At 38.4% G+C, this 13,363-nt stretch overlaps 2 non-coding genes across 2 annotated transcripts; both read right to left on the reverse strand.

Annotated features, from left to right (window-relative positions):
- Positions 1-6,914: 6,914 nt before the first annotated feature.
- Positions 6,915-6,987, reverse strand: trnav-uac (transfer RNA valine (anticodon UAC)). Its single transcript has one exon. It is a non-coding gene; the product is annotated as a tRNA-Val (tRNA).
- Positions 6,988-10,584: 3,597 nt separating this feature from the next.
- Positions 10,585-10,657, reverse strand: trnav-uac (transfer RNA valine (anticodon UAC)). Its single transcript has one exon. It is a non-coding gene; the product is annotated as a tRNA-Val (tRNA).
- Positions 10,658-13,363: the final 2,706 nt, after the last annotated feature.

Consider the following 13,363-nt stretch of genomic DNA (forward strand, 5'->3'; position numbering starts at 1 on the left):
AAAATAAAATATTATGTATGTTGTTTTGAAAAACATTAGAATATAAGCACTTTTATCAAATCTACATTGTGGTAAGATCATGTGAGTTCTTCTTAAATCCATGGAAACTCAACAGTTTGTAAGGTAGGTGAGTTAGCTCAGGAGGTTAGAGCACCGTGCTGGTAATGCTGAGGTCATCGGTTCAAACCCCGCATGGGGCAATTCATGTGTAAGGTCTTTCAGACAATCAACACTTCAAAATAAATAAGGGTTCAAAATAAAATCAACACTTTACAATAAATAAGGGTTCAAAATCAACACTTTACAATTAAAAAATGGTTCAAAAATAAAATCAACACTTTACAATAAATAAGGGTTCAAAATAAAATCAACACTTTACAATAAATAAGGGTTCAAAATAAAATCAACACTTCAAAATAAATAAGGATTCAAACATAAAATCAACACCTTACAATAAATAAGGGTTCAAAATAAAATCAACACTTTACAATAAATAAGGGTTCAAAATAAAATCAACACTTTACAATTAAAAAAATTATTTTTGAACCATAAAAAATGTTTCAAAAATAAAATCAACAGTTCAGTTCAGTATAATGGTAATTGTTTCTGTCTGTTCAGTCCATAAACTAAGCCTGGGATAAAAAAAGGTATTGAAGATGTCATTAGCAGAGACAAATTGTTCTACAGAGTCTTGGCTAAATGGCTAAAAAATAAAATCAATATTTACAAATAAAAAATGGTTAGGAAGCGCATTACAAACTTTTGGTTGAAATGGCACGTTAAATTCATGTCTCCATTACAGACCAGAGAAAACTAAAGAGAATGCAACGTTGTGTTAATCCGTTTGAGGAGCCGGCAGTTTATCTTGAGGAAATAAATGACGATGCAAAAGATAATTAGACTGTAACATGCGCAGTGCGCTGCTCAACCACTGCGGACTGCGAAGAATTAGAAACCGCTGGAAGTAACTCATCCAGCGGATTTAACAAATGGAGCCTTCTGGGTTCACGTTACCCAGGAGAGCGGCGCTCTGGAGGAGCTGCAGACGTAACATCTGTCCGTTTCGGAGAAGAGAAATCACGCAACAACAACAACAACAACAACAAATCCTGGTAAAAGCGCACACCGGACCGCTCAGGGTAAAACACTCACAGAGTTCAGTTGATCTGTTTGGATCAGACAGATCCAACTGACTGATGAATTAGCGCAGATTTTTCTGCAGATGGGAACCAGGAGGAAGTTGTTCAGACCCCAGCGGGTGAAGTGATGCTAATAAGTGAAGTCGCTTAATTTAATTTAATTTATTAAAAGTTATTGGGGCCTCAGTCAGTGGTTTTTGTAGATGCATTTATCTGTTTAATTTGTGATGGGATTTGGATTCACGGTGAATATTAACTAAACCGCATAAAATGCGACTAATATGATTGTAATTTCATGGATAAAATAGTACAGGACCGATTATTTTTTTATGTTGTCGGTTAAGATAACGTCTAGCGCCACCTGCCGCCCTGACACCAACTCACACACATCTTCATTCACAGTCTTACTTGTAAATCCTTTTTTCTTTTCTTGGACGTTTTGATGTTAGCTTGTCGATGTCTCAGTTTTATTCGCTGGGAAAATCAATAAGCAGCTTGAGGTGACTCTGCTGCTCTCTAGTGGTGAGAAGCCGTAATGTTTGGCTGGTAACAATCGGAATGCATTATGGGAAATGTTGTTTGTAGTCAATTTGTGATCAAAACCTATTTTAAGTCAATCATCGGCCTATAAAATGCTGTGGGGCCACATGTGGCCCGCGGGCCTTGAGTTTGACACATGTGCATTATGCCATAGAACTGTAAAGTAGCTTCGATTTCACAGAAGCCTACATTGAAGTCGATTGGCAAATGAACCATCATGAAAGCGGAAGGCTCTTGTCTCACTGCACCCCAAAAGATGCATAACTGACAAAATCTGTTTCTGTCTGGTTTCGAACCAGAGACCTTTTGCGTGTTAAGCAAACGTGATAACCACTACACTACTGGAACTGAACTTCTCTGCTTTGTTTCAGTTTGAGGTTCCAAAGTTGATGATGTGAGATGCAACATGAAAATTTCAACTGAGGCTTGCACTCAGATGCCTGGATTCAGAGTACAGACCATGAAACCACAGACCCTTGTTGACCTTTAGTAAACACCTGTGATGAATAGAACATGCAAAATCTGTTTCTGTCTGGTTTCGAACCAGAGACCTTTTGCGTGTTAAGCAAACGTGATAACCACTACACTACTGGAACTGAACTTCTCTGCTTTGTTTCAGTTTGAGGTTCCAAAGTTGATGATGTGAGATGCAACATGAAAATTTCAACTGAGGCTTGCACTCAGATGCCTGGATTCAGAGTACAGACCATGAAACCACAGACCCTTGTTGACCTTTAGTAAACACCTGTGATGAATAGAACATGCAAAATCTGTTTCTGTCTGGTTTCGAACCAGAGACCTTTTGCGTGTTAAGCAAACGTGATAACCACTACACTACTGGAACTGAACTTCTCTGCTTTGTTTCAGTTTGAGGTTCCAAAGTTGATGATGTGAGATGCAACATGAAAATTTCAACTGAGGCTTGCACTCAGATGCCTGGATTCAGAGTACAGACCATGAAACCACAGACCCTTGTTGACCTTTAGTAAACACCTGTGATGAATAGAACATGCAAAATCTGTTTCTGTCTGGTTTCGAACCAGAGACCTTTTGCGTGTTAAGCAAACGTGATAACCACTACACTACTGGAACTGAACTTCTCTGCTTTGTTTCAGTTTGAGGTTCCAAAGTTGATGATGTGAGATGCAACATGAAAATTTCAACTGAGGCTTGCACTCAGATGCCTGGATTCAGAGTACAGACCATGACACCACAGACCCTTGTTGACCTTTAGTAAACACCTGTGATGAATAGAACATGCAAAATCTGTTTCTGTCTGGTTTCGAACCAGAGACCTTTTGCGTGTTAAGCAAACGTGATAACCACTACACTACTGGAACTGAACTTCTCTGCTTTGTTTCAGTTTGAGGTTCCAAAGTTGATGATGTGAGATGCAACATGAAAATTTCAACTGAGGCTTGCACTCAGATGCCTGGATTCAGAGTACAGACCATGACACCACAGACCCTTGTTGACCTTTAGTAAACACCTGTGATGAATAGAACATGCAAAATCTGTTTCTGTCTGGTTTCGAACCAGAGACCTTTTGCGTGTTAAGCAAACGTGATAACCACTACACTACTGGAACTGAACTTCTCTGCTTTGTTTCAGTTTGAGGTTCCAAAGTTGATGATGTGAGATGCAACATGAAAATTTCAACTGAGGCTTGCACTCAGATGCCTGGATTCAGAGTACAGACCATGAAACCACAGACCCTTGTTGACCTTTAGTAAACACCTGTGATGAATAGAACATGCAAAATCTGTTTCTGTCTGGTTTCGAACCAGAGACCTTTTGCGTGTTAAGCAAACGTGATAACCACTACACTACTGGAACTGAACTTCTCTGCTTTGTTTCAGTTTGAGGTTCCAAAGTTGATGATGTGAGATGCAACATGAAAATTTCAACTGAGGCTTGCACTCAGATGCCTGGATTCAGAGTACAGACCATGAAACCACAGACCCTTGTTGACCTTTAGTAAACACCTGTGATGAATAGAACATGCAAAATCTGTTTCTGTCTGGTTTCGAACCAGAGACCTTTTGCGTGTTAAGCAAACGTGATAACCACTACACTACTGGAACTGAACTTCTCTGCTTTGTTTCAGTTTGAGGTTCCAAAGTTGATGATGTGAGATGCAACATGAAAATTTCAACTGAGGCTTGCACTCAGATGCCTGGATTCAGAGTACAGACCATGAAACCACAGACCCTTGTTGACCTTTAGTAAACACCTGTGATGAATAGAACATGCAAAATCTGTTTCTGTCTGGTTTCGAACCAGAGACCTTTTGCGTGTTAAGCAAACGTGATAACCACTACACTACTGGAACTGAACTTCTCTGCTTTGTTTCAGTTTGAGGTTCCAAAGTTGATGATGTGAGATGCAACATGAAAATTTCAACTGAGGCTTGCACTCAGATGCCTGGATTCAGAGTACAGACCATGAAACCACAGACCCTTGTTGACCTTTAGTAAACACCTGTGATGAATAGAACATGCAAAATCTGTTTCTGTCTGGTTTCGAACCAGAGACCTTTTGCGTGTTAAGCAAACGTGATAACCACTACACTACTGGAACTGAACTTCTCTGCTTTGTTTCAGTTTGAGGTTCCAAAGTTGATGATGTGAGATGCAACATGAAAATTTCAACTGAGGCTTGCACTCAGATGCCTGGATTCAGAGTACAGACCATGACACCACAGACCCTTGTTGACCTTTAGTAAACACCTGTGATGAATAGAACATGCAAAATCTGTTTCTGTCTGGTTTCGAACCAGAGACCTTTTGCGTGTTAAGCAAACGTGATAACCACTACACTACTGGAACTGAACTTCTCTGCTTTGTTTCAGTTTGAGGTTCCAAAGTTGATGATGTGAGATGCAACATGAAAATTTCAACTGAGGCTTGCACTCAGATGCCTGGATTCAGAGTACAGACCATGACACCACAGACCCTTGTTGACCTTTAGTAAACACCTGTGATGAATAGAACATGCAAAATCTGTTTCTGTCTGGTTTCGAACCAGAGACCTTTTGCGTGTTAAGCAAACGTGATAACCACTACACTACTGGAACTGAACTTCTCTGCTTTGTTTCAGTTTGAGGTTCCAAAGTTGATGATGTGAGATGCAACATGAAAATTTCAACTGAGGCTTGCACTCAGATGCCTGGATTCAGAGTACAGACCATGAAACCACAGACCCTTGTTGACCTTTAGTAAACACCTGTGATGAATAGAACATGCAAAATCTGTTTCTGTCTGGTTTCGAACCAGAGACCTTTTGCGTGTTAAGCAAACGTGATAACCACTACACTACTGGAACTGAACTTCTCTGCTTTGTTTCAGTTTGAGGTTCCAAAGTTGATGATGTGAGATGCAACATGAAAATTTCAACTGAGGCTTGCACTCAGATGCCTGGATTCAGAGTACAGACCATGAAACCACAGACCCTTGTTGACCTTTAGTAAACACCTGTGATGAATAGAACATGCAAAATCTGTTTCTGTCTGGTTTCGAACCAGAGACCTTTTGCGTGTTAAGCAAACGTGATAACCACTACACTACTGGAACTGAACTTCTCTGCTTTGTTTCAGTTTGAGGTTCCAAAGTTGATGATGTGAGATGCAACATGAAAATTTCAACTGAGGCTTGCACTCAGATGCCTGGATTCAGAGTACAGACCATGAAACCACAGACCCTTGTTGACCTTTAGTAAACACCTGTGATGAATAGAACATGCAAAATCTGTTTCTGTCTGGTTTCGAACCAGAGACCTTTTGCGTGTTGAGCAAACGTGATAACCACTACACTACTGGAACTGAACTTCTCTGCTTTGTTTCAGTTTGAGGTTCCAAAGTTGATGATGTGAGATGCAACATGAAAATTTCAACTGAGGCTTGCACTCAGATGCCTGGATTCAGAGTACAGACCATGACACCACAGACCCTTGTTGACCTTTAGTAAACACCTGTGATGAATAGAACATGCAAAATCTGTTTCTGTCTGGTTTCGAACCAGAGACCTTTTGCGTGTTAAGCAAACGTGATAACCACTACACTACTGGAACTGAACTTCTCTGCTTTGTTTCAGTTTGAGGTTCCAAAGTTGATGATGTGAGATGCAACATGAAAATTTCAACTGAGGCTTGCACTCAGATGCCTGGATTCAGAGTACAGACCATGACACCACAGACCCTTGTTGACCTTTAGTAAACACCTGTGATGAATAGAACATGCAAAATCTGTTTCTGTCTGGTTTCGAACCAGAGACCTTTTGCGTGTTAAGCAAACGTGATAACCACTACACTACTGGAACTGAACTTCTCTGCTTTGTTTCAGTTTGAGGTTCCAAAGTTGATGATGTGAGATGCAACATGAAAATTTCAACTGAGGCTTGCACTCAGATGCCTGGATTCAGAGTACAGACCATGACACCACAGACCCTTGTTGACCTTTAGTAAACACCTGTGATGAATAGAACATGCAAAATCTGTTTCTGTCTGGTTTCGAACCAGAGACCTTTTGCGTGTTAAGCAAACGTGATAACCACTACACTACTGGAACTGAACTTCTCTGCTTTGTTTCAGTTTGAGGTTCCAAAGTTGATGATGTGAGATGCAACATGAAAATTTCAACTGAGGCTTGCACTCAGATGCCTGGATTCAGAGTACAGACCATGACACCACAGACCCTTGTTGACCTTTAGTAAACACCTGTGATGAATAGAACATGCAAAATCTGTTTCTGTCTGGTTTCGAACCAGAGACCTTTTGCGTGTTAAGCAAACATGATAACCACTACACTACTGGAACTGAACTTCTCTGCTTTGTTTCAGTTTGAGGTTCCAAAGTTGATGATGTGAGATGCAACATGAAAATTTCAACTGAGGCTTGCACTCAGATGCCTGGATTCAGAGTACAGACCATGAAACCACAGACCCTTGTTGACCTTTAGTAAACACCTGTGATGAATAGAACATGCAAAATCTGTTTCTGTCTGGTTTCGAACCAGAGACCTTTTGCGTGTTAAGCAAACGTGATAACCACTACACTACTGGAACTGAACTTCTCTGCTTTGTTTCAGTTTGAGGTTCCAAAGTTGATGATGTGAGATGCAACATGAAAATTTCAACTGAGGCTTGCACTCAGATGCCTGGATTCAGAGTACAGACCATGAAACCACAGAACCTTGTTGACCTTTAGTAAACACCTGTGATGAATAGAACATGCAAAATCTGTTTCTGTCTGGTTTCGAACCAGAGACCTTTAGCGTGTAAAGCAAACGTGATAACCACTACACTACAGAAACTCATGCTGTTTGCAGTGTTCCTAGTAGATGATCCAAAATTTGTTAGTGACTAATGTCAACGACTGGCATGGAACAATGTCAAATACTTACAGATCCTCTCAGAGAGCACAGTAACTTGGTGAACAAATTGTGAGACTTATACTTGTGCCCAATTCAACATTTCAGTCCATAAACTAAGCCTGGGATCAAAAAATTGTATTGAAGATGTCATTAGCAGAGACAAATGGTTCTACAGAGACTTGGCTAAATGGCTATAAAATAAAATCAATACTTACAAATAAAAGATGGTTCAAAAATAAAATTAACACATTAAAATAAAAAATTTCTCTGAAATACAATCAACACTTGAAAATTAAAAATGATTCAAAAATAATATCAACACTTTGAGATACAAAATCTCTGGAAAATAAAATATTATGTATGTTGTTTTGAAAAACATTAGAATATAAGCACTTTTATCAAATCTACATTGTGGTAAGATCATGTGAGTTCTTCTTAAATCCATGGAAACTCAACAGTTTGTAAGGTAGGTGAGTTAGCTCAGGAGGTTAGAGCACCGTGCTGGTAATGCTGAGGTCATCGGTTCAAACCCCGCATGGGGCAATTCATGTGTAAGGTCTTTCAGACAATCAACACTTCAAAATAAATAAGGGTTCAAAATAAAATCAACACTTTACAATAAATAAGGGTTCAAAATCAACACTTTACAATTAAAAAATGGTTCAAAAATAAAATCAACACTTTACAATAAATAAGGGTTCAAAATAAAATCAACACTTTACAATAAATAAGGGTTCAAAATAAAATCAACACTTCAAAATAAATAAGGATTCAAACATAAAATCAACACCTTACAATAAATAAGGGTTCAAAATAAAATCAACACTTTACAATAAATAAGGGTTCAAAATAAAATCAACACTTTACAATTAAAAAAATTATTTTTGAACCATAAAAAATGTTTCAAAAATAAAATCAACAGTTCAGTTCAGTATAATGGTAATTGTTTCTGTCTGTTCAGTCCATAAACTAAGCCTGGGATAAAAAAAGGTATTGAAGATGTCATTAGCAGAGACAAATTGTTCTACAGAGTCTTGGCTAAATGGCTAAAAAATAAAATCAATATTTACAAATAAAAAATGGTTAGGAAGCGCATTACAAACTTTTGGTTGAAATGGCACGTTAAATTCATGTCTCCATTACAGACCAGAGAAAACTAAAGAGAATGCAACGTTGTGTTAATCCGTTTGAGGAGCCGGCAGTTTATCTTGAGGAAATAAATGACGATGCAAAAGATAATTAGACTGTAACATGCGCAGTGCGCTGCTCAACCACTGCGGACTGCGAAGAATTAGAAACCGCTGGAAGTAACTCATCCAGCGGATTTAACAAATGGAGCCTTCTGGGTTCACGTTACCCAGGAGAGCGGCGCTCTGGAGGAGCTGCAGACGTAACATCTGTCCGTTTCGGAGAAGAGAAATCACGCAACAACAACAACAACAACAACAAATCCTGGTAAAAGCGCACACCGGACCGCTCAGGGTAAAACACTCACAGAGTTCAGTTGATCTGTTTGGATCAGACAGATCCAACTGACTGATGAATTAGCGCAGATTTTTCTGCAGATGGGAACCAGGAGGAAGTTGTTCAGACCCCAGCGGGTGAAGTGATGCTAATAAGTGAAGTCGCTTAATTTAATTTAATTTATTAAAAGTTATTGGGGCCTCAGTCAGTGGTTTTTGTAGATGCATTTATCTGTTTAATTTGTGATGGGATTTGGATTCACGGTGAATATTAACTAAACCGCATAAAATGCGACTAATATGATTGTAATTTCATGGATAAAATAGTACAGGACCGATTATTTTTTTATGTTGTCGGTTAAGATAACGTCTAGCGCCACCTGCCGCCCTGACACCAACTCACACACATCTTCATTCACAGTCTTACTTGTAAATCCTTTTTTCTTTTCTTGGACGTTTTGATGTTAGCTTGTCGATGTCTCAGTTTTATTCGCTGGGAAAATCAATAAGCAGCTTGAGGTGACTCTGCTGCTCTCTAGTGGTGAGAAGCCGTAATGTTTGGCTGGTAACAATCGGAATGCATTATGGGAAATGTTGTTTGTAGTCAATTTGTGATCAAAACCTATTTTAAGTCAATCATCGGCCTATAAAATGCTGTGGGGCCACATGTGGCCCGCGGGCCTTGAGTTTGACACATGTGCATTATGCCATAGAACTGTAAAGTAGCTTCGATTTCACAGAAGCCTACATTGAAGTCGATTGGCAAATGAACCATCATGAAAGCGGAAGGCTCTTGTCTCACTGCACCCCAAAAGATGCATAACTGACAAAATCTGTTTCTGTCTGGTTTCGAACCAGAGACCTTTTGCGTGTTAAGCAAACGTGATAACCACTACACTACTGGAACTGAACTTCTCTGCTTTGTTTCAGTTTGAGGTTCCAAAGTTGATGATGTGAGATGCAACATGAAAATTTCAACTGAGGCTTGCACTCAGATGCCTGGATTCAGAGTACAGACCATGAAACCACAGACCCTTGTTGACCTTTAGTAAACACCTGTGATGAATAGAACATGCAAAATCTGTTTCTGTCTGGTTTCGAACCAGAGACCTTTTGCGTGTTAAGCAAACGTGATAACCACTACACTACTGGAACTGAACTTCTCTGCTTTGTTTCAGTTTGAGGTTCCAAAGTTGATGATGTGAGATGCAACATGAAAATTTCAACTGAGGCTTGCACTCAGATGCCTGGATTCAGAGTACAGACCATGACACCACAGACCCTTGTTGACCTTTAGTAAACACCTGTGATGAATAGAACATGCAAAATCTGTTTCTGTCTGGTTTCGAACCAGAGACCTTTTGCGTGTTAAGCAAACGTGATAACCACTACACTACTGGAACTGAACTTCTCTGCTTTGTTTCAGTTTGAGGTTCCAAAGTTGATGATGTGAGATGCAACATGAAAATTTCAACTGAGGCTTGCACTCAGATGCCTGGATTCAGAGTACAGACCATGAAACCACAGACCCTTGTTGACCTTTAGTAAACACCTGTGATGAATAGAACATGCAAAATCTGTTTCTGTCTGGTTTCGAACCAGAGACCTTTTGCGTGTTAAGCAAACGTGATAACCACTACACTACTGGAACTGAACTTCTCTGCTTTGTTTCAGTTTGAGGTTCCAAAGTTGATGATGTGAGATGCAACATGAAAATTTCAACTGAGGCTTGCACTCAGATGCCTGGATTCAGAGTACAGACCATGAAACCACAGACCCTTGTTGACCTTTAGTAAACACCTGTGATGAATAGAACATGCAAAATCTGTTTCTGTCTGGTTTCGAACCAGAGACCTTTTGCGTGTTAAGCAAACGTGATAACCACTACACTACTGGAACTGAACTTCTCTGCTTTGTTTCAGTTTGAGGTTCCAAAGTTGATGATGTGAGATGCAACATGAAAATTTCAACTGAGGCTTGCACTCAGATGCCTGGATTCAGAGTACAGACCATGACACCACAGACCCTTGTTGACCTTTAGTAAACACCTGTGATGAATAGAACATGCAAAATCTGTTTCTGTCTGGTTTCGAACCAGAGACCTTTAGCGTGTAAAGCAAACGTGATAACCACTACACTACAGAAACTCATGCTGTTTGCAGTGTTCCTAGTAGATGATCCAAAATTTGTTAGTGACTAATGTCAACGACTGGCATGGAACAATGTCAAATACTTACAGATCCTATCAGAGAGCACAGTAACTTGGTGAACAAATTGTGAGACTTATACTTGTGCCCAATTCAACATTTCAGTCCATAAACTAAGCCTGGGATCAAAAAATTGTATTGAAGATGTCATTAGCAGAGACAAATGGTTCTACAGAGACTTGGCTAAATGGCTATAAAATAAAATCAATACTTACAAATAAAAGATGGTTCAAAAATAAAATTAACACATTAAAATAAAAAATTTCTCTGAAATACAATCAACACTTGAAAATTAAAAATGATTCAAAAATAATATCAACACTTTGAGATACAAAATCTCTGGAAAATAAAATATTATGTATGTTGTTTTGAAAAACATTAGAATATAAGCACTTTTATCAAATCTACATTGTGGTAAGATCATGTGAGTTCTTCTTAAATCCATGGAAACTCAACAGTTTGTAAGGTAGGTGAGTTAGCTCAGGAGGTTAGAGCACCGTGCTGGTAATGCTGAGGTCATCGGTTCAAACCCCGCATGGGGCAATTCATGTGTAAGGTCTTTCAGACAATCAACACTTCAAAATAAATAAGGGTTCAAAATAAAATCAACACTTTACAATAAATAAGGGTTCAAAATCAACACTTTACAATTAAAAAATGGTTCAAAAATAAAATCAACACTTTACAATAAATAAGGGTTCAAAATAAAATCAACACTTTACAATAAATAAGGGTTCAAAATAAAATCAACACTTCAAAATAAATAAGGATTCAAACATAAAATCAACACCTTACAATAAATAAGGGTTCAAAATAAAATCAACACTTTACAATAAATAAGGGTTCAAAATAAAATCAACACTTTACAATTAAAAAAATTATTTTTGAACCATAAAAAATGTTTCAAAAATAAAATCAACAGTTCAGTTCAGTATAATGGTAATTGTTTCTGTCTGTTCAGTCCATAAACTAAGCCTGGGATAAAAAAAGGTATTGAAGATGTCATTAGCAGAGACAAATTGTTCTACAGAGTCTTGGCTAAATGGCTAAAAAATAAAATCAATATTTACAAATAAAAAATGGTTAGGAAGCGCATTACAAACTTTTGGTTGAAATGGCACGTTAAATTCATGTCTCCATTACAGACCAGAGAAAACTAAAGAGAATGCAACGTTGTGTTAATCCGTTTGAGGAGCCGGCAGTTTATCTTGAGGAAATAAATGACGATGCAAAAGATAATTAGACTGTAACATGCGCAGTGCGCTGCTCAACCACTGCGGAATTAGAAAGAAACCGCTGGGAGTAACTCATCCAGCGGATTTAACAAATGGAGCCTTCTGGGTTCACGTTACCCAGGAGAGCGGCGCTCTGGAGGAGCTGCAGACGTAACATCTGTCTGTTTCGGAGAAGAGAAACCACGCAACAACAACAACAACAACAACAACTCACACACATCTTCATTCACAGTCTTACTTGTAAATCGATGTTTCTTTTCTTGGACGTTTTGATGTTAGCTTGTCGATGTCTCAGTTTTATTCGCTGGGAAAATCAATAAGCAGCTTGAGGTGACTCTGCTGCTCTCTAGTGGTGAGAAGCCGCAATGTTGGCTGGTAACAATCGGAATGCATTATGGGAAATGTTGTTTGTAGTCAATTCGTGATCAAAACCTATTTTAAGTCAATCATCGGCCTATAAAATGCTGTGGGGCCACATGTAATGACATGGCGGACCACATGTGGCCCGCGGGCCTTGAGTTTATCACATGTGCCTTAGAACATTGGAAACAGCAAAATGGATGAACATAGTTGCGATGATGTGCTGAAGTCAGGATGTTGGAAAGAGTAGGAGCTTCTTAAAGACACAGAGACCCATTTCAAGGAGACAAACTGGAAAGTCAAATGTCCTATAAGTTTTGTTTGATATCAACAACTGAAGGTAATATTTACTTGACTGTACTACAAAATTGTGACATATGATTGGAAAATACATAATACTTCCCCTTTAACATAATGATTTTGAAATTATTGTCCTTAATCCAGTAGAAATTCCCACAGAGAAACAATGCAGGAATGATGCCAAATAAAGATAATTTTTAGTAGAAAAGCATGAATTTATCCCTGATGTATTATAATAAAAGAAACAATCTCTTCTTATTTAGAATATGACACAAGACAGACGACCATGCAAACACACAATCCCTGTCGTAACTGCAATTAAATGTGACCAGTTCATTAAAAACGAACATGTTCTTGAGACATTAAGTCATTAAGGTTTTTCTGTTTATTTTCACAAACTAATGGCTTTAAAAAGCAAAAGAAAAGAAAATAGATAAGAGAAGCATTAAATTTAGATCAACTTATTTAAAATCAACTATGTGGAGGTGCTGATGCAAACGGAAGAGAAATCAGGATAACAACAGTAACTGGTGTCATTTTAAATGGACCATTGATTTGAAGAGCTTAACGAATGATCTAACGTTGTCAACATCCATTTGAGATAATTACTTCTTCAGTGTGCTCAAAAATGAGTGCTTTTAATGGCCAATTTTAATGATACTGAAATTAGCAGAGACGGCTGTAATAAAGAAAATTTAATCAGAAGATGCTTCTTTAAACTTTGTTCAAAGACTTCTCTCTTTCTTTTCAG

This window comes from Poecilia mexicana, unplaced genomic scaffold (genome assembly GCF_051168715.1).
Source record: "Poecilia mexicana isolate PSO_F unplaced genomic scaffold, ASM5116871v1 scaffold_5, whole genome shotgun sequence".
Classification (NCBI taxonomy): Eukaryota; Metazoa; Chordata; class Actinopteri; order Cyprinodontiformes; family Poeciliidae; genus Poecilia; species Poecilia mexicana.